Source organism: Arvicanthis niloticus, chromosome 18, assembly GCF_011762505.2.
Source record: "Arvicanthis niloticus isolate mArvNil1 chromosome 18, mArvNil1.pat.X, whole genome shotgun sequence".
Lineage (NCBI taxonomy): Eukaryota > Metazoa > Chordata > Mammalia > Rodentia > Muridae > Arvicanthis > Arvicanthis niloticus.
The window spans coordinates 10136570-10163012 of NC_047675.1; the positions used below are offsets into that span (position 1 = coordinate 10136570).

At 38.6% G+C, this 26443-nt stretch overlaps 1 long non-coding RNA gene across 2 annotated transcripts in view; it reads left to right on the top strand.

The window, feature by feature from the left end:
- The window catches only part of LOC143434920 (uncharacterized), a 47774-nt gene that overhangs the window by 17895 nt on the left and 3436 nt on the right, over positions 1-26443 (top strand). Inside the window, exons 3-4 of one of the 2 annotated variants that reach the window (XR_013104783.1) lie at positions 14812-15033; positions 25644-25801. This is a non-coding gene — a long non-coding RNA (uncharacterized LOC143434920). Of the gene's footprint in view, positions 1-14811; positions 15034-25643; positions 26433-26443 lie in introns of those variants that run through there. The other variant, XR_013104782.1, reaches the window with a different exon arrangement.

Sequence of the window (26443 nt, forward strand, 5' to 3'; positions counted from 1 at the left end):
TAGGTCATTCTGACAAGAATGCCTTCCTTACCCATCACAGAATATGCATTGTCAAAGGCAATGCATTTATGTCTTAGGTTGGTAAGACTCTGTGTAGAATCTTACCCGTCCTTGGCTTGCCAGCCTGTTATTTTACTAACTTTGTCTAGGGGTCCATTTTCAGGTTTAAGCCATGTACTTTGGCTGACAACATGTTGATGTTGTTAAAGATAAGCTTTAACAAGATGGGCAGGAATACAAGTATTCCCAGGACAAGAAGGGCTAGACTAATCAAACTATATATGCTATTCCTGAGGTTTGTCCAAAATGGAAATACTAAGCTCAGGGCACAAATAATTTTATTAGCATTATCTGCAGCATCAAAGGTCAACAGAGCAGCATTCTTTAAATTTATAATCTCATTATGCAAAGTTAACACACCCAGAGAGGTGTTAGGATTATGCCAAATATCCTACAGGTGTCTTTAAACTTTTTTCTAATTATAATGACAATCATTGTTAATTTCAAAAGTAACACTACTCTAATAATATTTGTCATGATACTTGGGATGGCTCCTAACTCATGAACCCTGAACCTCCTTCAGATAATTTGAATGGGTTCCAGATACCTATATAAATCCTTTTGTATACTCAATACATTAGTAACATTTTTTTTTTTGCTAGATGGTTAACAAAAATGGTTGTCTTAACTCATTGTGTCAATGCTATTGCAGAAGCAGTGGTGCTAGCAATTAATGGAATTAAAGCTGTTATACCAGCAATAATCAAGCCTGCTACCCTCTTGTTCTGCTTAAAGCCCAACTCATTTATTCTAGCACTTTCAGGCTTTTTTCAAAGACTCAAGATTTTCTAATACTCAGGGCAGTAAGACAGAAGCTGGTTGATGGACCCCCATAACAGACATGCCAGGTTTCAACACACTAACATAATTGGAAATTATACACTCAGTGCAACTTACAATAAATGTTGTAAAAGAGACAAAACCAATTTTAGCTTGACAATTAAAAGAGTCTTAAAACATGCACTAACTCTTGTTTGGAATCCAGATCCAACATTATCTCTTGCTATCCTAACATCATAGCAAGCTACAGCTAGCTTCCAAATATGTTCCTGACAAAGTCCAGACCCAGTCTTCCAAAAGTAGACTGTTATTTCCCATATTGGATTGATTTCTAGACCAGTACATGAGTAGTAATACCTGGGCACCTTTAAGAAGAATACAAAAGACATAGTTTCTCTTTTTGATTCTCTATCACACAAGGTCTAAAAACTTGAGGCAAGGTAGCTTGTCCCATCTGGGATATAGTCAAGCAAAGGTGCGTCAGGAACATATGTCCAATACAGCTCCCCAGTATCCCATGTCAGGACACTCAGCAAGCTCACAGGTCAGTATCATTCTTTGTCTCAGCAACAGTCTCACCAATCTTTTTAAAGTTTCATTGGCCTCTTCCACAATGCCTTGTCCTTGAGGATTATACAAAATCCCCGTAATAAATTGTTGACAAAAAGTCTCAATTGCTCAACTACAATTTCCAGATCCATTATCTGTTTTTTTTAATTGGATATTTTATTTATTTACCTTTCAATGTTATCTCCTCTCCCATTGCCCCCAAAACTCCTTACCCCATTCCCCTTCCTCCTATTACTATGAGGGTCTGCTCCCACTATCCTCCCATTCCTGCCTCCCTGCTCTCAAAGTCCACAAAACTAGGGAATCCAAACTTTCAGGTACCAAGGCCATCCACTTCCACTTATGCCAGGCAAGGAAGGCCACCCTCAACTACCTATACAGGTGGAGCCATGAGTCCTTCCATTTGTGTTCTCAGGCTGGAGATTTTAGAGTGTCTATTCCAGCTTATTTCTAAGGACCATTTGCTTGAAAAACCGTTTTCCAGCCTTTTACTCTAAGGTAAAGTCTGTCTTTGTCACTGAGGTGGGTTTCCTGTATGCAGAAAAATGCTGGATCCTGTTTACATATCCAGTTCATTTGCCTATGTCTTTTAATTGGAGAATTGAGTTCATTGATGTTAAGAGATATTAAGGAACAGTGACTGTTGTCTCCTGTTATTTTTGTTATTAGAGGTGAAGTTATCTTTGTGTGGCTATCTTCTTTTGGATTTGTTGGAAGAGGGTTACTTTCTTGCTCTCTCTAGGGTATAATTGCCCTCCTTGTATTGGAGCTTTCCCACTATTATACTTTGTAGTGCTGGGCTTGTGGAAAGATATTGTCTAAATTTGGTTTTGTCGTGGAATATCTTGGTTTCTCCATCTATGGTAATTGAGAGTTTTGCTGGGTATAGTAGCCTGGGCTGGCATTTGTGTTCTCTTAGGGTCTGTATGATATTTGTCCAGGATCTTCTGGCTTTTAAAGTCTCTGGTCAGAAGTCTGGTGTAATTCTGATAGGTCTGCCTTTATATGTTACTTGGCCTTTCTCCTTCACTGCATTTAATATTTTTTCTTTGTTTTGTGCACTTGGTGTTTAGATTATTATGTGACAGGAGGTATTTCTTTTCTGGTCTAGTCTATTTGGTGTTCTATAGGCTTCTTGTATGTTTATGGGCATCTCATTCTTTAGGTTAGGGAAGTTTTCTTCTATAATTTTGTTGAAGATAATTATTGGCCCTTTAAGTTGGGAATCTTCACTCTTATCTAGACATATTATCCTTAGGTTTGGTCTTCTCATTGTGTCCTGAATTTCCTGGATGTTTTGTGTTAAGAATTTTTTTCATTTTGCATTTTCTTTGATAGTTGTGTCAATATTTTCTATATCTTCTGCACCTGAGATTCTCTCTTCTATCTCTTGTATTCTGTTGGTGATGTTTGCATCTATGACTCCTGATTTCTTTCCTAGGTTTTCTATCTCCAGGGTAGTCTCCCTTTGTGATTTCTTGATTGTCTCTACTTCCATTTTTATGTCCTGGATGGTTTTGTTCAATTCCTTCACCTGTTTGGTTGTGTTCTCTTGTAATTCTTTAAGGGATTTTTATGTTTCTACTTTAAGGGTTTCTACCTGTTTACCTGTGTTCTCCTCAAATTCTTTGAGAGTGTTATTTATGTCCTTCTTAAAGTCCTCTATCATCATCATTAGAAGTGATTTTAAATCTGAATCTTGCTTTTCTAGTAATATGGGGAATTTAGGACTTTCTTGTGTGGGAGAACTAGGTGCAAATGATGTTAAGTACCCTGGGTTGCTTGTGCTTATGTTCTTGCACTTGCCTTTTGCCATCTGAATCTCCTTAGTGCTACATGCCCTGTCTCTGACTGGAGCCTGTATTTCCTATTATCTTGGTTGTATCAGAACTGCGTGGGGTGGGTGTTACTACTGGGGTTAGAGCTGGAGCCCAAGATCTGCTCAGTGCTCAGGTACAGACAGGAAGGAACCAGTGCTCTGGGCCAGGAGTGGATTCCTGGGTCCTAGTGGGTCCCAGTTACTCCCTGTTTGGGGAGGGTGTTGCTGTCTCCTTACCTAAGATACTGCCCAGGTTAGAGCTCCTGGGAGACCTACTTCCTCTGAGTTTTGTGAGATTGGGTTCAGAATTGCTGCCTGGGTTCTGCTCTGTGCCCGGGTCCAGACGGGAAGGAAGATAAATTCTTTACCCAACTATAATAACAGGAAGCAAATATTCTGCTAATCACTTTACATGTAACTATCCTTTAATTCTTACAAATATTCCTAAAGTAAAAATGCAATCTGTTCTTTTCTTCTGCACTATCAACTTACTGTGCAAACGTTTTCTGGTATTTTTGGATAATTATCTGATATTGTTTGAATGAATGAAGACACTGATGCATGGAGAATTTGGTTTTACCCAAAAGCGTACATTGAATAGTTTGGTTGATAAGAATTCAAGGCCTGTTCCATCTTAATTAGTCTCAGAGACATAGGCATCTGGTTAATTAAAAAATAAGTAACAAGATGCCACACTTTACCTCCATCAACCACTACAGAACTTTACAAAACAAATTCCAGGGAACCACATTCTTTTTTAATTTAAATTTGTTATATTGTCCTTGAAGCAGTGTGTTTTTATTCAGTCATAATGGGAACACAGAAATCCTATATAGTAGTATTCACTATTTCAGAGACCCACAATACTTAAATTTGTTTTATATAAGGAATAAGTGTGCTCCAATAATTGTCTTCCTACAATAATATTATGATAAACTATTTCTTGTTCAACAACACTTTATGAAGAAAGTTTTCTCTTTTGAGAGAGATTATGATCACAACATTTCTTCCTCCCCTTTCCTTCCTCCAAACCCTCCCTCCTGTCCTCCCCATTCTCTTTGACAATCATTGGCCTCTTTTTTTTATTAATTGTTAGTATATGCATATATGTATATGTATATTCATATATATTCCTAAACATAATCTGCTCAGTCTGTATGTTAGCTGTATGTGTGTTTTCAGGGCTGATAGTTTGGCACTGGACAAATAACTGGTGTGCTCTTCTCTGAGGAAGACCACCTCTCACTCCCAGCTTTCCTCAATTGCCTACAGTTCTTTGTGTAGATTGAGGCATCATGAATTTCTCCCTGCCCACTTTGGCATGTCCCAGAAGAAGTCTGACTGTTCCTTATGTGAAAGTCTAACTCCATAGACCAAGACCAAATCCAGAGTTACTGGTACTGAAGTTAAAATAAAACTATATACAGAATGTTTGCTCACACCCCTGCCCAAAGTCATATGTTGCTCACATGCTGGCAATGTAGTGGCATCAGGTGTGCAGCCTTTGAGACTGTTGGCTTTATAAGAAAAATCTCAGGAAGCGCACAGTCTTTTCTACTGCATGAAGAGACAGGAAAAACACAGACATCTGTTAGTGTGTGCCCTTCAAAGAGGGAATTGGCAACACCACAGTCTTGAACTTTCCATCTGCAAAATTGAAAAGATCTTTGTAGGACAGCTGCTCCTAATGTTGGAGATTCTAATAATCTTACAACTGGCTTCCGGAGAGACTAACCTTTAGGGTAAGATTGAGCCACAAATGACAGCCTTATGAAGTAAAATATGAATAAATCTGTTCCTTCCCCCACCAAACATTAGAAGTGCAGAAAATTTACACTGGCACTAGGCAGATTGAGAAGGCTGTATATTAAAGAAATCATCTTGAGATGTAGCTCATACATCTACTTTGCACATTATTACACTTGGTTTTTATTTCTTTATCATCAGTATTTGCAAGAAACCAAAACTATAAATTTAGAGCTGTGCTGCTAATGGTGCCTTAAACACTTGAAAGAAAAAGCATGAAAATTACTACTAGACGAAGGATGAGCATCCAAAGCCTTGAGGAATTCCTGTAGATAATTTTCTTCAATGAGAGCGAGTAGTGTACAATTAACAGTAGCCAAACCATGCAAGGAAATGAACTGCCACAAGCAACAAGCACCATCAGCAGTGAGCAAAAGAATGGAAAGACCATAAATATTGCCATTATCAGACTTCTTAGCAAACACTGTATTGTGTTTGTAAATAAAAACAACAGAAGTCTGGAGGCCACATGTATCAGATAGGAAAGCATAAGAAGTGACACGGAAAATTTGGAAAAGAATTGGAGGAAACTGTAAAAACTGAAAGGGGAAAAAATGAGCCTGAAATTAAAATTCAGTGCCTAAGTGTGACAGTGAGCTGTATGAGGCAGAAAAGATAATGTTTAGTGAGCCAGGCTGTTGAGCAGAAAACACATTGAGAGTCATTAGAGGAGGGAGACAAGAAAAGAAAAAAGAAATGGAGCCTCAGGATCCTGAAAAATTTGACGAGTGCTGCAAGTTCATAAAGAAAAGAGCATTAGCATGGTGCTGTTAGAACAAGCAGTGTATGGCTGGGGAACAGGCAGGCCACCCTTCAGAGACATGGTCACCCTAGTGAAGCCTTCCATGGCCACCTTTGGTGAACAGAGGGCACACAAGACTTGCAAGGTTTTGACACATTTCATAAAAACCTGACAACATACCCCTTCCTGAATGTCCTTGTCATCAATTTTCTGATTGTATTTCTTGGGTCCTAAGTCAAATCTTTAGTTACACCCCACTTTTCAGAATCCAACTGCACTTAGTCATCTCTCAAACTGAATTCTTAGAGGCACCTATTCAAAAGTTCTTTCCATTGTAAAGATTTCTCTCCACCAGTGAGATCTCTTAGAAAAAGAGAATACATTGCACCTGTCTACTTTGGGGTTGTATTTTTAGATAATACAAAACAAAGTTTCTCCTTCTCAGTCTATGGACTGCAGGAGATTTCCCTATGATGCCATAGGTTCAGAAGATAATATGGAAAGAGTGTAGGTGCTATGGGCATTGTTGTCCTTTCCAATGTTTGGGGGTCAGGTATACCTGTCTATTGTAACTCATAATTATGGTTAAACATTCAGCTACCAGGGCAGTCATTATCCCAAATCTATATCTTAAGAGTACTTACTTATAGAAAAAATACCAGTGTTCTTGCTAAATTCTGGTGGCTTTGTACCATAACTCACTTCTGTCAAAAAGTCTATCTTTTAGATCTGCCAGGTCTGCAAGCATAGAAGACTACCATTAAGAGTGTCAGGAGTTGACCCTCTCATATGGGATGGGTCTCAAGTTGGGGCAGCCATTTTTGGCTGTTCCCTCAGCCTCTGCTCCTTTATCTCTGTCACATCTTGTAGGAAGACAAATTTGGCGTTAAAGGTTTTGTGGGTGGATTGATGTCCCCTTCCTTACTGTGGAAGTCCTGTCTCACTACAGGTGATGGCTACTTCACTGTTTATATCCCCCCTCTGGTAAGAATCTCAGCTAGAGTCACCCTCATAGACTCCTGGAGACTCCCCTGTTCCAGGCCTCTGGCTAGTCACCACAGATGGCCCCCACTGATTTCCATTCTCACTGGAAACCCTGCCCCCACAACTGGTCATTGTCTTCATTCCCCTTCTTGCCTGCTCTACTACCCAGGTCCCTCTCTCCATCTAATTCTTTAGTTTACCTTCTGAGTGAGATTTTTGCATCCTCCCTTGAGACTTTATTACCCAATTTCTTTGATTCTGTGGGATGTGGCATGGTTATCCTGCATTGTATGGTTAATGTCCACGTATAAGTGACGATACATACTGCATGTCTTTCTGTTTGTGGGTTACCTCACTCAGGATGATATTCCCAAGTTCCATCCATTTACCTACAAAATTCATGATGTCCACCATGTCGTATAAACTAAATGACCTAGCCGATGGTCTGTATAGTGCATTTATTGCAGGCCTATATCTGGTTTTGTTTCCTCTTAAAGATTGACAGCCTTTCAGGATGCTTGTAAAAAGCCTTCCACACTTTAATGAGGAATATATTGCCTCCAAAAGCAAAATAGATTAACAGGCCTCATATCTTGTTGGTGGAGAGGCCAGAAGCAACAACTTATTTTTCATCCCCTCTTCACTAAGAAGGGATATTTTGAATTGCTCCCAATTACTGGATGTTACTAAGATAGTAGATTTCTTTCCTTGCTTATGTCATTCAAAAATCTTATGAGTCAGTCTAAAGGTTTTGGTATTTCTGGTTCCGTAGGTTGCCATCAAGTTGATGGACAAATGTAGTATCTTGTGAGATGGAAAGATGATCATATCTATGTCGGACTAAATGATGTCCTAGGACTTATTAGTTAATATTTCCCTAATACAAAAATGAATTGATGGGCCTTTCTGATTAAAGAAAACTGCTCTTGTGGGTTCCACTTAAAAGAGGTAAATAATATAAATATATAGTATAAATACAATATACATGGAGGAAATAATTTTTATGTTAGTAGTCGTTTACTAGGCGGTGTCAGTTTTCTCATGATGAAGTTGGACCTGAAGTAGCATCTGTTATTGAAGTAAAATCATGGTTATATTTATGCTGTCATCCTCTCTGCTTTGTGAGGGCAAAAGGTAATTTGAATGTTGGGGTGGGAATCAATAGCCCTATTCCTTCGGATCAGAATTTCTGTAGTCTCTCTAGGAATGAAGAATTGCTTTTCGTCTACCATCTTTTTCTATTGTGGCAGATATGGTGGCCTCTATTTTACATCCCCTACTGTGACTGAGAATAACTCCTCCCCTCTTGGGTCATGGAAGTAATGTAAGAATTCTATTAGTCTCTGAGTACACCTGTTATGTATTTAGGAAAAGGTTGTACAAAGGCAATAATGAAACCTATCATTGTAAATTAAAAAAAATGTAAACTTTAAAAAATAATAAAAATTAATAATAAAAACATTGTTTACATCTTAAAAGATATATGTAAATGATGAGATCACACAATCATTTTTATATTTAAAAGTCCATACACCATTAAGAGAAACCAATTAACCAAGTGTGAACAGACTCTAGAGAATTGCCACATATATTTATATATGCATACCTTCATGCATATATATTAAATGTCTCAGTTCTTAAACATAGAAACAACTAAAATCTAAAATATAAAATAGATAATAGTGACCTAGACTATAGGAAATTTAATCCAAAGTTCTCAAAGGGGAATACCCATATGCTCTACAAAGTACCAAAGTTATTGAATTTGTTTATATTGAGAAAACATAAGTTTAAAGCACTGTAATTTACATAGATCTGCTAAATTAGCAAAAACAAAAAGAAAAAGATTACCATCACAGACATAAAGGCAGAGAGATGACGTCATCACAGAATGGTCGCGACCCATCTCATGAGCTCATCTTTGCTACCTTCAAATGAATGCTCTGGGAACAGTTGCTATGTCTGTGTCTCATTTGCTTTTCTAGAAGGCAGGAGTGCCTAGCTTAATTATATTTTAAAGTTATATTAATGTTCTTAGACTTTGACTTGTCTCTGATAAGTACTATTAACGAGCTTTTACATAACTTTATTTTTATAAAATAAACTATGATAAAACAGAAAGCTTAATACGTGGCCTGTATGTGTACAGATTGAAAAACTCTTTTTGAGAACAATCTTTATGATGAAAGATGTGTAGCCACAGTGATGCATAAATCCAGCTTCTAGGTTTGTAGCCTAGAGTATATACAGCACACACATTTATGTTTATAGAACCATTGCTTACTATTATAGAAGTATTAACAGTCAACAACAAAAGAATGGGTAAATAAATTGTAAGCAACACATGTAATAAAAACCCCATGCAGAATGAACAGACGTAAACTACGACAGTAAAGTTCAGCTCTACCCAAGAACATAGATAAATCTCAAAAAACATTATGTTCACTTAGAGACAGACACAAGGGAACACAGAGTACAAGTCTATTTCAATAAAATAGGATTCTATTTTTAAAATAGAACTTTTTAAGAAGCACTCAGGCTGCAGTACATTTGTAGCATTTAGTAACAATACAATTATCATATAAGAAAGGATACTGAGTAAAAATGTAAGGAGCGGGAATAAATTTAGGAGGGTAGGATTAGACTATGGGGTATTCAATGCATATACACATTCCTCTGAAGATAGTTATTTCATCACATACTGCAGCAAAGACGCAGATACATGTTTCATAGCATCCAAGTCCCAGTCCCAGTTTGCACATCTAGGATTGAAATTACTAGGTGACAGAGGTAAACAGCGATATATATATATATATATATATATATATATATATATATATATATATATATATATATGGTTTTCACACACCACTTCTTTAGTATTTATGTTCCATCCTATAGTGTAAACCTAGAATGGAGTGTGAGTAGTTGAAGGACCAAGTGCAAAATAATATAACAAAATTGAATAGTAAAGAAGAAGGATGAACATGAAGATGAAGATAGAAAGTGTGGGGGGGGTTACAACATGTCTTCCTGAGAAGACATATATTCACGGCTCTGTTTTCATAAAGAGAAAAAAGAGGGAGAATAAAGGAGGGACGGGGAATCAATTGAGCATGATTTTCTGAAAAGTGAGTGGACTGAGGAATCAGCTGTCCATGAGAGCCCATCCCCCCTGTACATCTCAGAAGCAGACACTGGTTGCCTTTGCCCCGGGCTGATCTTTTTCAGGATCACTTGAATGAGAATCGGCCCAAGTGAGAGATAGTGGCCCACTATGTAATGAAGGACAGGGTTGCTTTACTGCTCAGTGTATGAATCTAGTATCTCCCCCTATGGAAAACACCAGGCATCCCTCCTTCCTGTTGTAAAAGATTCCCATCCATACATTCTGGGTTTCTCTCTTTTTGAAAAATAATATTTTTTTCTTTGAAAAATATTAGACATTTAGAAAATGTATTTTAATTAAATATAATTACATCATACCCATTGCCTTCCATTTTCTCCCTCGAAGTTCTCCCATGTCCCCTACCTTGCTCTCTTTCCACTCATGACTCTTTTTTTCCATTGGTGTGTGTGTGTGTGTGTGTGTGTGTGTGTGTGTGTGTGACTATATTTGTGCAACATTCTCAGTTCAATTAGTGTTACCTTTTACTTTTATGCAAATGATCTCATGAGATAACCTATGAGGGAGGTTATCTCTGGGGAAGACTGTTTCTCCTGCACTCAGCATTCCTTAGCTGACTTTGTCCTTAGTTGTTCTTTGACTAGGGACAGGGCCAAGTGGGATTTGTTCATTCCCAACAATATATTCTGGAATTGTCTGTCCCTTTAGCATTACTCTGTAGAGACTAAAATCAGAATCTGAAAGAGTTGATGGGACTTTGAATGGCAAATGCTTCTCCTTTGCGTCTGATCCAAGTGCCTGTGCCATCTACCAGTTTGTGTAAAAGGATCACAGATCAGAGTATGGAGCCCAAACCTGAGCTTTGAGGATATCTACTCTTAGAGGAGGCATGCTACCACAATAAGGACTATGATTTTTTTTGTTGCCTATAGGCAGTATATTGTTTTATACAGATTGTATACTATTTAATCCTGATAAATTCCACTGGAATTCATAGGTCCAGATGAGCAACATGAAAGCAACTTGACCATGATTCAACATCTGTAAGTGTGGGAGACCTGGCTCCCTTTTGGAGAGTCCCATACTACAACTTCTGTGTGCTTGGTCAGAACTCCTCAAATAGTATTTATAGACTAAGGAGTCTTTATAAAGGATATAAAACAAGTGTCAAAAACTGAACAAAATTATATTCATGGTAACAAATGTGCACACATACACAACTAAGACTGCATAATAATACAAATGGCGAAATTTGAGATTATTTTTCATAGTCTTTTAGTCAAAAAAGAAGATGATTAATAACAAATAGTTTAAGGAAATAGCCTTTCTTGACAACATAATTGGGTGTCTATTATTTTTTTTAATTATAGAATCCATATCTCAGGAGCCATAGTTCATCTTCTAAGTGCCATTATCTCTTAAATGATGTCATAATCCCATTCATATCTGCTGAGTGATATAATCACTAATTTGGGGTGTGGGTATGCCTGAGTTTGTGGAGTACAGGCACAATTATGGTGGGTTGATTTTGGAAGAGCAACAGGGTATTCGTTTGTTATCTCTCTCCTGGTTGACTTTAAGATGTTTACTTTCTCAACAGCTGGAGAACCTGGTGGATGTTGGAGACTGAATGAATATTGTAATGTGAACAAATAGTTGTGTTAATGAATGCATTGATGAGCTTTGAGATTCTTTGATGACCTATAGACTTGGTGGTACATGGGGGTCACCATCAATCTCTCTTTCATGGAAAGAGACATAGTTGGGTTAGTGCACCACAGAACCACCATAATCCTTAAAGAAAAATAAGTTGGCTTCATCATGTGAAACAGAATTTAAAATCAATTGATTTATTCTTTACATAACCAACTTTTCAGTGACATATGGAGGTTCACAACTATCAAAAGTCAGAAGAAATACAGCTTGTGAAAGGAATTTCAGCATTCAGGAATGCTTGTTATTCTTCACAGCCTTTTCAAGACAACTCTGTGGGGTTTAAGTCTTTCAACTCTAGCCCATATGTCTCTCTTTGTGTCTCTCTCTTCACAAACATGCCTTTCCAATTTAGAATGGTATTATTCCTCTCATCCATGCATACAGGTCTCTCTCTTTCTACATTCCATGATTTTAAACTAAATTTCTTTCATGTAACTTTAGCAATTCTGTGTTCAAGATAACTATTTGGAATTTGGAGATGGAATTAGGAGCAGGTTATACTCCATTGAGCCAATGAGATGTGAGGGAAAAAAAAAGCATTTACTATCATTCCCATTTCCCATAATTCTCAATTTCTCCCCTTCCCATTTATACAATTTATTATCACACCAATTTTTTTCTTCAAGAATGATTGCATCTTGTTTTTATCAAAACCACCCTTCTCCAACTCCTCCCTGGTCCTACCCCCATATACTCTCTTCTTAGTCACTGCTCTATTGCTGTGAAGAGACACCATAACCATGGCAACTCTTATGAAAGAAAGCATTTAATGTAGTACTTACTCTTTCAGAGGCTTAGGTCATTATTATCATGGTGAGAAACATGGCAGCACACATGGCAGTAAAGCAATTAGATAGATAGATAGATAGATAGATAGATAGATGATAGATAGATAGATAGATAGATAGATAGATAGATAGATAGATAGATAGATAGAGACAGAGATATGGAGAGACTGAGAGACACAGAGAGTCACAAAGAGAGAGACAGAGACAGACAGACAGGCAGGCAGGCAAACAGACAGACAGACACACAGACACACAGACACACAGACACACAGACACACAGACACAGAGAAGATTGGTCCTGAAATTGTCTTTTGAAACCTCAAAACCCAACCCCAGTGTCATGCTTGACTAACAAGACCACACCTCTGAATCCTTCTCAAATAGTCCTAGTCCTTGGTTACTAAGCATTCAAATGTATGAGCTTATAGGAACCATTCCTATTCAAACCATCATACTCTCCCAACTCTATCACACACACAAACACACCTACTGAGTCCAATGAGTGTTGTTCATAAATATGTGAGCATAGAGCTGACCACATTACCCTGGGATCCCTATCAGAGGCCTCACCCCTAAAGAAAGCTGTTTTGCTCCCCTTGTACAACTATTTACTACTAGATTGCACATAGCTTCCAAACTTGTAGTGGGCCTTGTGACAGGAGTAGGCCTTGTGACCTCATCCATACTACACTGTTAACTAGATTGCCTGTCTCAAAGATCTATAGGAAAAAATACCTAATATATTATTAAACAAAGAGGGACTTTGGTGATCAAAATTCAATACCGAGTATTTTATAATTTTTTTCAGCACATACAGAAGGAACTAATCTATATTGCTCTCATTCATATGCAGGGATACAATGGTCCTTGATGAGCTGTAATGAATCTGTTCATTTAACTATATTACCATAACATATATTGATAGACCAGATTTCTTAGAAATTGTGTGACTGTGATACTTTAAACATGAACTGTATGAAATCCTAGAAAGAAATGTGCTAACATTAATTTCGTTTGGGCAGAAAGACATCCAAGATGATTGAGTGGGGACTTCACTTCAAATGACTGAGGTTGTGGAAACAATAGCTTCCCAGCACCTATCATGTGTGAGGCAATGTCCTACAGAGTTAATTCTCATAAAGAGCATGTTCACTGTCTTGTGGCTGTAGCTTCTATGGAGAAACAAAAAAAATCAGTTCACTTCACTGGGAAATAAATGATCCAAATTAAAAGCTCCTATAGGTTTCAAACAGCAGAAGCATCTAATTTTTAAAGGCCTCTGAGGAGACATTTCTCTTTCTGAATGGACAGGAAGTGTGAGTAATTATTAAAATCATAAACTAGTTATAATTGGGAAGATAGTTAAATCGATTAAATCTGTGTGGCTGAGCCCAATGCAGATATACAATGAAAGTAAGGCAGTTGTGAGCCAGTCTGTAGATGACAGGACAGATGGGACTAACCAGGAATGGTCTTCTGGGTCTTTCTTCTTATGGCTTCTCTTCACTTAGTTCACAGTTTCTCTTCATTTGCTTCATTTCCTTTTCTTACCAAAATTGATTATCCAAGTTCTCATAGTCCCAATTATACATATGGGTATGTTTTACTTGCCTGAATTACTGCCTTGCTTTTCAACCCAGATTTATTTAATAATAACTTTAGTGGGTAATATTTGACCCGACACTTGCCTATTGCTGCTTAAACATCCCTGTGAGTTGAGTTTTGACCCCTTCAAGCAAAAACATTGAGTTGAAACTCTAATTCTCAGTACCTCAGAATAGGGCACTATTTGTGAAGACAATCACATTAATATAATCAGTTGAAATGAGTCTTGCTGAGTAATGTAGACATATTGTTATTGTGCCCTGTGTAAATATTATCCTTGTATTATTCAAATGCTGAGTTCTGTGTCCCCATATCTGGTTGTAATCCTTATTATGACAATTTCCTGCCTTAATGTTGTGTAAACATTGCTCATCAATTTTTCCTTGATTGGTCAATAAAGCTAGCTGATCAACCAATGACTGAGCAGAGGAGAGAATAAGGCTGAACTTTCAGCCAGCCACAGGAGGGGGAAGGAGAGAGAAGTGGAGATTAGCCATGGGAAGTGAGTCCAAGAGACACCACAGAGAAAACACTTAACCAGATAAATAATAAAATACATGTATCTCATGGATTTGGGCTGGGAGGTAGCCAGGTTAGAATAGAGGATTAGAATAGAGTAGTAACTGCCCAATTATTGTGCCCTTAAAACTTGTTAAATGAATATAATAATCCGGTTTCAATTATTTATGAGCTAGCTGGGTAAGAGGAGAACTGTAACACACTTAGTAAAAAGCCACTAACAGAATAATGCTTCCTTCCTTCTATGTGATATTCAAGCTAAATATTCAAATAAATATTCAAATAAATATTCAAGCTAAATGCTATGAGAGAAGACAGACTCACACAAAAGGAAGATGACATGAGGATACACCAAATGCATGTGGAGATGAGGCAGAGATTGGTGTGATGCAGCTACAAACCAAGGAATGTAAAAGGTTCCTGGCCAATCACAGAAAGCTGCCAACAAAGCATGAACAAGATCCTCCTTCACAACCTCCATCGGAGTCTCAGATTCTCACTCATTGCTTCCAGAACTGTAAGGCAATAAATTTCTGCTATTATTATTCAACTAATTTATTACATTTTCTTATGACAGCCCTAGAAAATATAGACCTGGATTTTAGATTTTTTTTATTTTACTCTGTATTTTCTTAAAACTACAATGATGTGGAACCAGCATTCTTGATGCATAAATGTTAGTGACCCAACCTTGCAGTAACTGGACTAAGTCAGCCCTTTCTCATTAAGCTACATCTCAATTGCATTATTACACAAATATTCAGGTAATGGGAAGCCAAAAGTTGTTTGAATAGCTAATGTTTTTAGAACAAAAATAAAATGTTTACAGCTTATAAACTAGTAAGCTAAGGGTAATAAACAAAAACATATATCACTAATTTTATTCAAACTATACAGCAGCTTCACGTGAATGCTTGTAGTATGTATGTATGTATGTATGTATGTATGTATGTATGAATGTTACATGTATGTACATATGTGTATCATAGTTTGGCTTTATATTCATATGTGTGGAGTCACCTTTACCAGCAGAGAGTCTAGCACAAAAGCAGTGCTGTTTGAAGTTTGGGGATTCTAAACTTGAGGTATGGCTCAATGGGTAAAAGTACTTTGTAGACAATCATGAGGACTTGATTTTGAATTCCCACAATTCATGTAAAGCTGGGCATAATAATGAGTGTGGGTAACCCCAGCGCTTTTATGGGAGATAGAAAATGAAGACAGGAGAATCTTAAAAACTTGTGAGCCAACAACTGTGGAATACACAGTGTCAAAATAAGAAGACAGCCTGTCTCAGAGTGGAAGGTGAGATCCAATACCTGAAGTTGCCCTCTGGCCTCTGCATGCAGAGCATGGCAAATGCTCATGTGCTCACAAACACACACACACACACATGCACACACACATACATTCACACACACATACATGCACACATACATGCACACACATACATGCACACACATACATGCACACACATGTACACACATACAGAAAAATAGGAGAGTTTTTCTTTTCCTATTTATGTCTAGAAATATCTGCTGAATTGCATGTCCATCTTATCCCATGCCCATCTTGTCCAACTGTTTTGTAATAAATCATCTTTTTTTTTTCAAATGATCAAAGGCTTTCTACATCCTGAATAACAAAGCCATTGCCCATAGCACTTAACAAACCTTCTCAGTTACTTTCTTGTGGTTACCCATGTATTATTATATAATTCATAACCAGAGACTGATTAATCCTTCTCTGGGCTTTGAAGCTACACTGTGTTGAGGATGTTAAATTTAACCTCCAATGCCAAACCTAAGGTTAATCTTTGCTCTAAGCTAATCCAAAAGCATTGAAAGGTTGTATTTTGGAGACTGGAAAAAATAAGTCCAAGTTAAAAGTATGATTTACAACTGCATGACAAGAGTTCTGTTGCTCACAGCAACCTATAAATGTTTCAAATAATATCTTACAAAGGAATCACCAAGACAAGGGAGGTGTAGAATCAACTTATGTCCCTAACATGGGAAGATTACCACAGCCTAACTGACTCATTCAACTACATCTAAATGAGCATGGTGAGATTATTTGACATAGGCGTTACTTAATTTACAGAGTAATGGTGAACTAAAGTCATGATAACCCTTCCAGCCCCCTTACCAAGATCTTGCTTTTTATGGTTCTAAATGCACAGCAGAATTGATAGAAACCTGTGTTAATGGTCTTACTCAGTGATAAAGTAGTAAAAGTAGCTACCAGCTAAGCAGACAGAGGCCAGACAAAACCAGTTAGTGGAAACTGAATGTTTACACATCATTGAGCCTGCCCTTATTGGAGTGTCCTCTGAGGTGAGCAAACACTGTCCAACCCTAAGGAAAATAGCTTGTTGCTGTAGTCTGCCATACTGATGGTTTGCTGCAAGGTGGAACCAATCTGTGTAGGATTCTGAGGATCCCTCCATGTCATCTTGTGGAGAATGCAAATCTTGATTGCTGGTTGTTCTGGACACTAAATAACACTGAGTCATTCTGCATGTTGCCCTGCACAATCAATGGCTTAACCCCATTTTGTGGATGAAGAAATACGGTAATACCAAATTATTTATGAAAATTAGAAGTTAAAACAGGGGTCAACTGACCTTGTAGCCTCTGATATTCACTGAAAGGAAGCAACAATTTGCTTTGGAGTTCAGTCTAACAAGCTGGACAGCTTCAATAGTTTTCTGACCCAATCTGGATCCTACCTACTGTGCAAAGTTGATGTTCAGGACAGATCACGTTAGATTCATTATCATTATAAAATACATATATTGGGAGAGAAAATTAGCAGACATTACAATATTATGGAATGCAATGGTAATTATTGATCTCATTAAGATGAACTTCTATTGTTTCATTATTTGACTATCCATAGATATTCAGTAGAACCTGTAACTGTTATTCCATAAGCATGAGTTTTAGTTACATAATTAGAAATATTATATGTATTACAGGAATGAATCCATTTACTTCCTAAATCTTGGACATCGAAGAACAGCAGTGCAATATATTGAGGGTTTTAGGACAACAGGAAATTCTTCCCATTTTATTCAATAGTAATTTTTAAGTAAGAATATTTTCTGGAAATCTCAGTAGCAGTGTCTATGAGCTAACTCCTAACAGGTGTATGGTTTTGCAATAGTTACTTTAAGTCTCAGTAGACATCATTTGCTGCAAAAAAACTGGTCAAAATGCAGAACACACAACTATGTACTGCCCAGCCCATCAGAATCTCTATAATGTAACCTCCACACCCAAGACTCAGGGAACAAGGACTAGCAGGAATGTCAGAGCAAAAGAACCAGGACATCTGCTTCAATGCAGTGTCTTTCAAACTTGACATGGGTGCTATACCCAAGAAAGCTTAGGGATATGGTGGCCAAAACATGATGTTGCATAATGATCACACAAGTAGATATGCCAACATAGATAAGGATGGATTTCACAAGGCCCCACTCCTACATGCAGAGCTGTAGGCAATCAGTGGCTAGGGCAAGAGAGAATCCGTTTTGAGTGGCAAATCCTCCTGAGAGGTTAGTCAGTCTCAAGTAGTCAGCCCTACACATATGAGCACACGAAATATGAGCAACACAGAATGGGATTCGGTAGGTTGTATCAATAATTAAAGAAGAAAAGGTCTTAAGTTTGAGAGGGAGTGGCAGCGACACAGTAAGGAGGCGGGCATGGAAGAGTGCAAACTATGTAAATAAAGTGCTCATGGATGGAAGTCTCAAAAATAGAAAGAAATTTAAGAATTCTTCTATAAATAATATAAAATATCACTCCAAGTAAGATAATTCAAGTACAACTACATATGCTTTGGGTATAGCAACATCTGTGGCCCTTATTTTATTGATGAACTAAAGCAAAATTTGTTAGATGGTGCAGTCACTTAACACAACATACCTAGCCAATGTAACTTAAATATGAAGAATTCACAATCAGTAACTAATGGTGGCGTTCATGTCTCTGGTTATTACTCATTTGACCAAGAGGTAAAAAAAAAAAAGTTACTAAAGTTACAAACAAGCAGTCAGCTATGAAATGGTGGATAAGAGAATTCACACAGGTCTGTGAGGTAAATATTGATGAAAATAAGCTGGACCAGGATCTACCAAAGCAACACCATATTCAGATGCCAAGAACGCCTATGTAGCACCAGACACTGCTGATCCAGGCAACCTACTCAGTAAAACTGATGGTAGCCATGCCCTACAAACACATGGCTCTTGTAGAGGATCCAAAACAAATGTGGAAATTAAGATTCACCAAGAGCCAGCTGCCACAGAAACTGGATGGGTTTCACACAAACCAGTTAGACATGTTATGAAACTGTATTTACCAACCCCCAAGGAAAAAGTTCACAGTCAATAGTAGAGGGAGACAAAAGTTCCTTTGTGTGAATCTACACACACACACACACACACACACACACACACACACACATATACCTTACCTCTAGCTCTTATACTAACTTGGAGTGTGACCCTTGGGCTTTCACTTTTGAACACAGACTGTAGTTAACACGGCCACTTCTTACCAGTAACTTGGTATTTTGCTTTCTGCTTGAGAAAATTGTTTTAATATCTAGGTGTCTAGGTTTAAAACTGGTCAATGGCCCAATCTTATTAATCAGAATTTAATCTCCATTTATAGACCATTAATAATATATATGATGATGAAGAGATTTAAAACACCCAATGCAATCGATAACTTAAACTTAACAAATCTTTTTGTTTAAAAAACAATGTTGCTTGTTACTAGATGTGAGCCTTTCTCTCTGACCTCCTCCAGAGTGTCTTTTGATATTTTCCTGATATGAGATTCTTTGCCCTGTACTTTTGTAATCACAGTCAGGGAAAGGTTTCATTTAAAAAGTCCTTTTTACTGAGTGTTTGTTTAATTGACTGAAAGAATCTCTTCCTTTTTAATACTGTTCTTGGATACCAAAGAACAATGAGTTGGTTTCAGGAGAATACAGTAGACACTACTAAATAATAGAACCAGCTCATTTTAATTATCTTGATAAGAAGCATGATAATTTCTAAAATGTTTCATGTCTTCCAAGCTTTAATAAGTGAAGATGTGAGACCCACTGTATAGCAAGGAGCGTGCACCAGAAACACATAGTTGCTACAGAGGAAGAGACAAAGACTCATGGCACATTGTACAGCATCCATGTTAAGTGCAGAGGGGGCTTAGGATCAGATCACACTCACACCCTGACGCCTCTCCTATGTCTCCTGTGCCACATGGGCTTCTGTCTGGGAGACTGAGGTGTGAAACAATTGAGGGACCCGATGATCTGCTGATGCCGGAGGTCAGTGCTCCAGGTGCCCCCAGGAGAGTGCTCCAGGTTCCCTGTGCACATTTCATTCTGTAAGTCCACCAAGAATGCAGTTTCCAGTGAAAGACAGAAATAGACAGTGGTTTTCCTTCTTCCTAGAATCTAGTCTCAATTAGAAAATACACTGGAGGGAGTCTGTCACAGAAGAGGTATTCATGAGTTAGGAGAAAATTCTGAGGATTCGATTTTCTAAAAATGTGCCAGTTTCTCAAATCATCCATTGATGATTTCCATTATTTTATATTTTTGTTTCACCGCATTTCTACTTTTGATAAAATATTATGCTATCTACTTTTTTTTCATAAAATATAAACCACAAATAAATATTTGAGAAGATAAGCGTATTCAGATTTTAGCACTACAAATGTACCAATATGTCACATAATACCTTATAATTACATATATTTCATGTTTATCAAATTAAAATAGAAAACACATGGCTTGTTTTCATGAATATACTAAACAAAGATAGAAATATGCAATCTCTACACATAAAACACATTATCACTTGTCAGATATTATAGAATCATAAAAATAAATATAGCACTTGATATCCAAACTATTACACTTTAATGCCATGGTACTTAGGTTCATGCAATAAATGCAAATGGGAAGTTGAAGCTACTTGCAGAGAATCCACATGGTTTGTGAACATACATTTGATTGACCCTGCATCTGCACTCACTCATAACCCTGGACTGGAGATGGAACAGATCCTGCCTTCTGCTTGCCCAGTTTAACCAGCAAGTGAAAGAAAGTTTATGTCTCACATATAGAATGCCAACTTCTCTGCTTTTAGTGACTACACACGTGTAGAAATTTACCGGCTAATATGTTAAACATCTGAATCCTTCCCCACCTCTTTGGCTTATGCATTTTATCTGCTTCTTAACACTGACTGTTTTGGGACTCACTTTGCAGACCAGACCAAGCTTAAATAAGCCAAGCTAAGAGCTGGAGACAATTCTATTAGGTCTTGTAGTTAGTAAACAAAAGTCCTGGGATTTGAACTCAAGTTATCTTTTGTATTTAAACACATCCTTGTACAGCAGCTATCACATATACCACCTTAAAGAGTGAATGTGAATTCTACCAAGACAAGTGACAAAAATTGACACAAGCAAGGATCTATGAAAAGCCCTGCAACTTACCATAATGCACAAAACTTTGGTGAATTGTCATGCACTTTTGAATTCACTGCAAAGTGAAGTCTGGCTCTGGAAATGCAAGGCCAGTTTTCCCCATCTTAGATCCAAGCATTTTTCTCTAAAAGTGTCCTCCAAGATTCCTTATCCAGGGATGATCTGGACTCATAACTCTGTTAAAGGGATGGGAAAGAACAGAACACAGCCCAAGAGTTAAAACACATGCTCTAGAAATAAGCAAGGAAATACGACAACAGAGGCCACCACTGCTTATCCTGTGAGGCCAAAATGTCTGCAGTGGGAACAGGAAGTTTGTCTGTGAAGAGAATGTGCAATGGGGAACTCAAGTGGACTGCCTCCCCTTCCCCAGTCATCTGCTGCTTTGATGGTATATTTGTTTGATCTTGCATCCAAGCTGTTACAGTCATATCTAATGAATGCCATGGGCACATGGTTGATGTTTTGGTATCTACCTGATGCTTCTATCTACTGACTATTTTTTTTAACTTTTGTTTGCTGTGCACTTATTAAATTAACTCATTCAAAATTAATTAAAAGGATGGCTCTCAAATATCGTCCCCTGCACTGTAGAACACACTAGCAATACATCTGAATTCTCGAAGTCTTTGCTGAGCTTGGAAGAAGACAAAAGAAGTGCTCGATTATTCACACACACATACACACATGTACAAATGCACACATGCACACATGTACACATGAACACATGTACACATATACACATGCATGCAGCACTGTTCACCTGCTTAGATATGGGGCTACCACTATCCGGTTCTGATGCATGCTTGTCAGCTACCTTGGCATCAGAGCTATATCTTCTGGCCCTAAAATGGAATTCAATTACTGCAATGTAAACAGATGAAACTGCATTACATCCTTCCTTTTCACAATGATACAATGACTCCATTTCATCTGAGCCTCAAACATTTCCAATGTACTGAAAAGAAATTCCCTGCAGACCCTTTTCCCATAACATTTTAAATTCTACACATTATTTAGAAACAGCCAAGGGACATTCACCTCCCCCTGGTCACTGGAAAATTTTAAAATTATTGTTAGAGCACTGCTAAACTCTGCTAAATCCAGCAGTGTTACAATAAGTTTGTTTAAAACTATATTGTAGGTAAAAGCTTACAAGGTGCAGGCATATACAGAGTCCTAAGCCTTCCTGTCTTTCCAGATTATTTGGAAAAGGATAACTTCTTTTTTGGTTCTCTCTTTTCAAAGCCTGCTTTTCTTGACATTCTAGTCTTTCCCAGCAATATTCAACTTGTCTTATTCATTCTCAAAAGCTTCCTTCCCTGCCTTGTGGCTCTGTGGCCAGCTTAAATGGTGTGGCTGTTTCCCCTATCTCCTCTGGGTTGATGCTAAAACTTAAAGCAGCTTTCCTGCCTTGGGATTTTTCCTCTTCTAAGCTCTAATAAAGTGGCCTGTGTGGCTTCAGATAAAATAAAAATAATAAAATAAAATTATGTTGTAAGTGCTTCTTCTGCTGGTTCATTTCCCTATAAATAAGAAAAGACGCTGGATGGGGCAATTTGGTTTCCTAGTTATCAGCTATTTGACTCCCTTGATGCTTTGAAGAAAATGATTATCAGTTTAACAGCCAAGTAGACCACCCTCATAGCCAGCTACAGCCATGCTGAACTCTGCACTAAGACTTTAAGAAAACCATGGAAAGATTTCAGCCAATTATGTTGGCTCCTGAAGGCACAGCCCTTGAGAGGATTAAGCAAAACAGTTTGTTTTCAGTTATCACAAATATCAATGAACTGTCGATGACTCTGTAGTTACATCTACCTTGGGAGCAGTTGCCCTGGCAGAAGAACTATTGGAAACCCTGCTAAGAGGCAACTCTGTCATTCATCCAACACACAAGCCTGGATAACTGTGATTGATGCTAAGGCTTTGATTGGTTCAAATAAGTGACTGTGAATTGTTCAAAAATCGGGCTTAACCTTTATGAGCAGGCTCCCTCAGGCTTACTCACTGAGTTAGGAGATGGTCTCCTGTGCCGCCTCTTCTACTGTTACAGCATCAAACTCAAACTACCATTTAGCTTGAATCAAATTTTCTTGCCTAATTTGGTAGATTTGAATGAATGGAAAGCACAAACACAGAACGGAAGAGCTCAGTGGTGTTAGCAGACATGACCATTCTGACAGAAGCAGCATCAGTGGATTCTGGGCAGCTAAAGAGATGTTAGGAGCCTTGGAGGTGGTACCAGTGGCTCAAACTGGCTTCTAATCACCAGAATGTTTCCTTGCCTACTCAAGGTTTCTCTCCTTTTTGAAGTTTCATTTTGGTGTATGAGTGTGTGTGTGTGTGTGTGTGTGTGTGTGTGTGTGTATGTTATAGTGTATATGTACATGTGTGGAAGTAAGACAACATTTAGGAATATGATTTCTCCATCTACTGTAAGTTCTGGGTGTTGAACTATGCCATCCTACCATTCCATGCTCATCATTTGTATAAAGCAGAGGAACCCTTAGCCAGCTCATTGATGGCAACTTGACTTTCATACCTTTATTGAAAGGCTTTTCTGATAGTTTGATAAGTCACCATGACCATTGTTTTCCTCCTGGTTAAAAGCAGTACGTTCAGATTACTGCAGCTACAATGAGTAAAATATCTTTTCTGTAAATACATGGAGCCACTCTTAAAAGATCTAAGGCCATGGCCCTCTCATTCTTGGGTTGTCAGAACATTGCTGCATATAGCCACCACCACTTCCTCAGGGACCAAAGAACCAGCATCCCTTTGCTCAAAGGCCTAACTTACAACCAGGAACAGCCTCCGGCACTGGGGAGAAAAAAAGGCCATTAGGTGGCTCTAGTCACTGACTAGATACTTAATCATTTTAAGCAAGGACCATAAAAATAGGCAGAGAATGATGGAGATATTGCACCTCTCTTCAGCCAGCATGCTGCCAAAAACATTGTTATCAAAATAAATCATTGAAATATCATTCTATCTTAAATTATTTCTGCCTGGGCTCTCATCTATTTTCAAAGACTCATAGGACACTGCTTTAATTTATGTTTTCAAAAGAACATGGCCATATCATACAAATGTGATATTACTGGAAGATTGTATTTTAAGCAATATAGAAGCCAACGTCTGAAGTGCAGACAAATAATCAAGGCACAAGTCATTTCTCCTTCAGGTCCTTACACCTTCAATTTGTCACTCCCACCAGTTAAGAACATTTTTTTTCTATAGACAGTGGTCTCAAACCTGAGTCCCAGGCCCCGAAGGGAATGCAGAGATACACGAGCTGCTGTCACACACAAAGGAGGGCAGGCTTGCCTGACTGATGGAACCACAGATCAATTTGCTTCCGGTGGATTGCGTTTCACTTGAACCATCAATTTCTGTAGTTGAACGTCACAGGGCACTGAGTTATGCACGCTCACAGATGTTTCAGCCCTCCCTTACACCCCAAAAACACAGCAGGGACATCATTCACCTCACCTTAATGGAATAAAGCCAAGGTTAGGATGTACCAAATAATGGAGCCAAATGGAAGAACGTGAATTCAGACTTATACCTTCTAATACCCTGTAGAAAAATGTTGCCAGAAAGTGGTCCTCATTGTCTCATCACATGGAAGAAAAGATGAAAAAGATGATTCTTCAGTCAGCTGAGGTTTTACAACTGCTACCATATAAATCTGGGACGCCCTCCAAAGGCCTGTATGACAGGAATTTGGTCTCTAGACTAGCAGCAGTACGAGGAAGCGAAGAGGCTGGCCTAGTGCATAGGTTTCAGATCACTGTAATGGATGGATGGCGACCTTGAAGGAAATTCTGAGAGTACCAACTTTTCCTCTCTTTCTTCATCATTTCCCAAACAGGTGGCGACTCTTGCATCTCCACATATTTTTGCCTTAATGTAAAACTGCATTGTAGTAATTCATCAGTGACAACGTTGAATCGCAGGTGGAGAGGGTGAACATCACTTCCGGCGTATTCAGATCACTTCCGGCGTATCCAGTCCATGCAAAGCTCTCTTCACAATATCCAGAGACCTTCTTTCCCCCTCTCGTCAGGAAAACATCTCAGGTTCCTGACTAATTTTTACAGAAAGGACTAACGATGCTACTAACCACTTGAGCTGCTGCATTTCTTCACATACAATATAAACTTTGCATGGAAATAAGAGAGATATCTGTAGGACCATGAAAGGCAACCTGGTTTCCGGTCGAACACAGGCTGGAAATTGCCAGAGACCCCAGGTGATCCTAAGGAATGCCATGTATTTTGCCATGCTCCCAGACTCCAGGCTCCCGACACGAGGCCACAGCCCTCCATAGATTTGGACCTTTCAGTCACATAGGGAAAACAACTCCCAGCCCCTGTACAGGTAGAGGGTGTGACTACAGGCCATGGAGGCTCAAGACAGATCTCCATATTAATGAGGTACCTAAAGGCCAGAGGGGCATACCAATTAAACATTTCTTCCCAGACCCTCCTCCCTGCAAGAGATATTTAACCTCATGCCCACCCTGAGGAAACAGGAGTACAGTTTTCATCTATCTTCAGCCATGACAATAAAGATCTTATAACCGTGGACTCTTTCTCTTCTTCAGGATCCGCAGTAGGGAACAGTGGAGCAGGCCTTAGCCTACAGAGCCGCTGTCTAATCTCCTGTAGACCTCTCCATTCCCAACCACGGAGACCACCAACCCAAGCAAGCAAGCCAAGCCAGCCATGACCAAGCCAAGCGACCAAAACTCTCATTCCCGCGGTAACCAGCTGGAACACTTTCTCCCTTTCTCTCCCCATCAGCCATGGGCCAATCCAGCCCGTAGGCCCCCACTTCATTCTTGGCTTTGTCCTGCCTCCCCCCCCCAACAATGCCTTAGAGCCCAAGGACCTGAGAACCAGCCAGTCCCCAGCTGCCTTTTGGCCCGGGGACCACCAAGCCAAGAGCTCCGGCTTCCCTCGGGACCTCAGACTGAGCACCCCCACCCAGGAGCAGGGTCCCCCAGCTTCACATAGCCTGACACCCGCCCTAGTCCTGTGGTGAGACAGACGCAGGACCCACAGACCATCAACCCAACAACTTAACCCAGCAGATATCCTTGCATCTGAATTTCTCTAACACTGTTTGCTTAATGCAGTAGCAGCACTCATGACAACGGATTATTTCTTGTGCACTTGAAATTACTGCATTCCACTGACCCTCACAGGTTATTACTACACTTCATTAACTATGTTCATAAGTACAAATCAGACCCAGAGTATAAAGGTAAATATGAGTGATAATTTTGATTTTTCACTGTATGTTACTTTATCATTTAATATATACCACAGCCATGAAACAATAAATCTAACTATGTATTCTCTGGAACTTTCTGGCCCCAATGATTATGTATCTAAAACATGA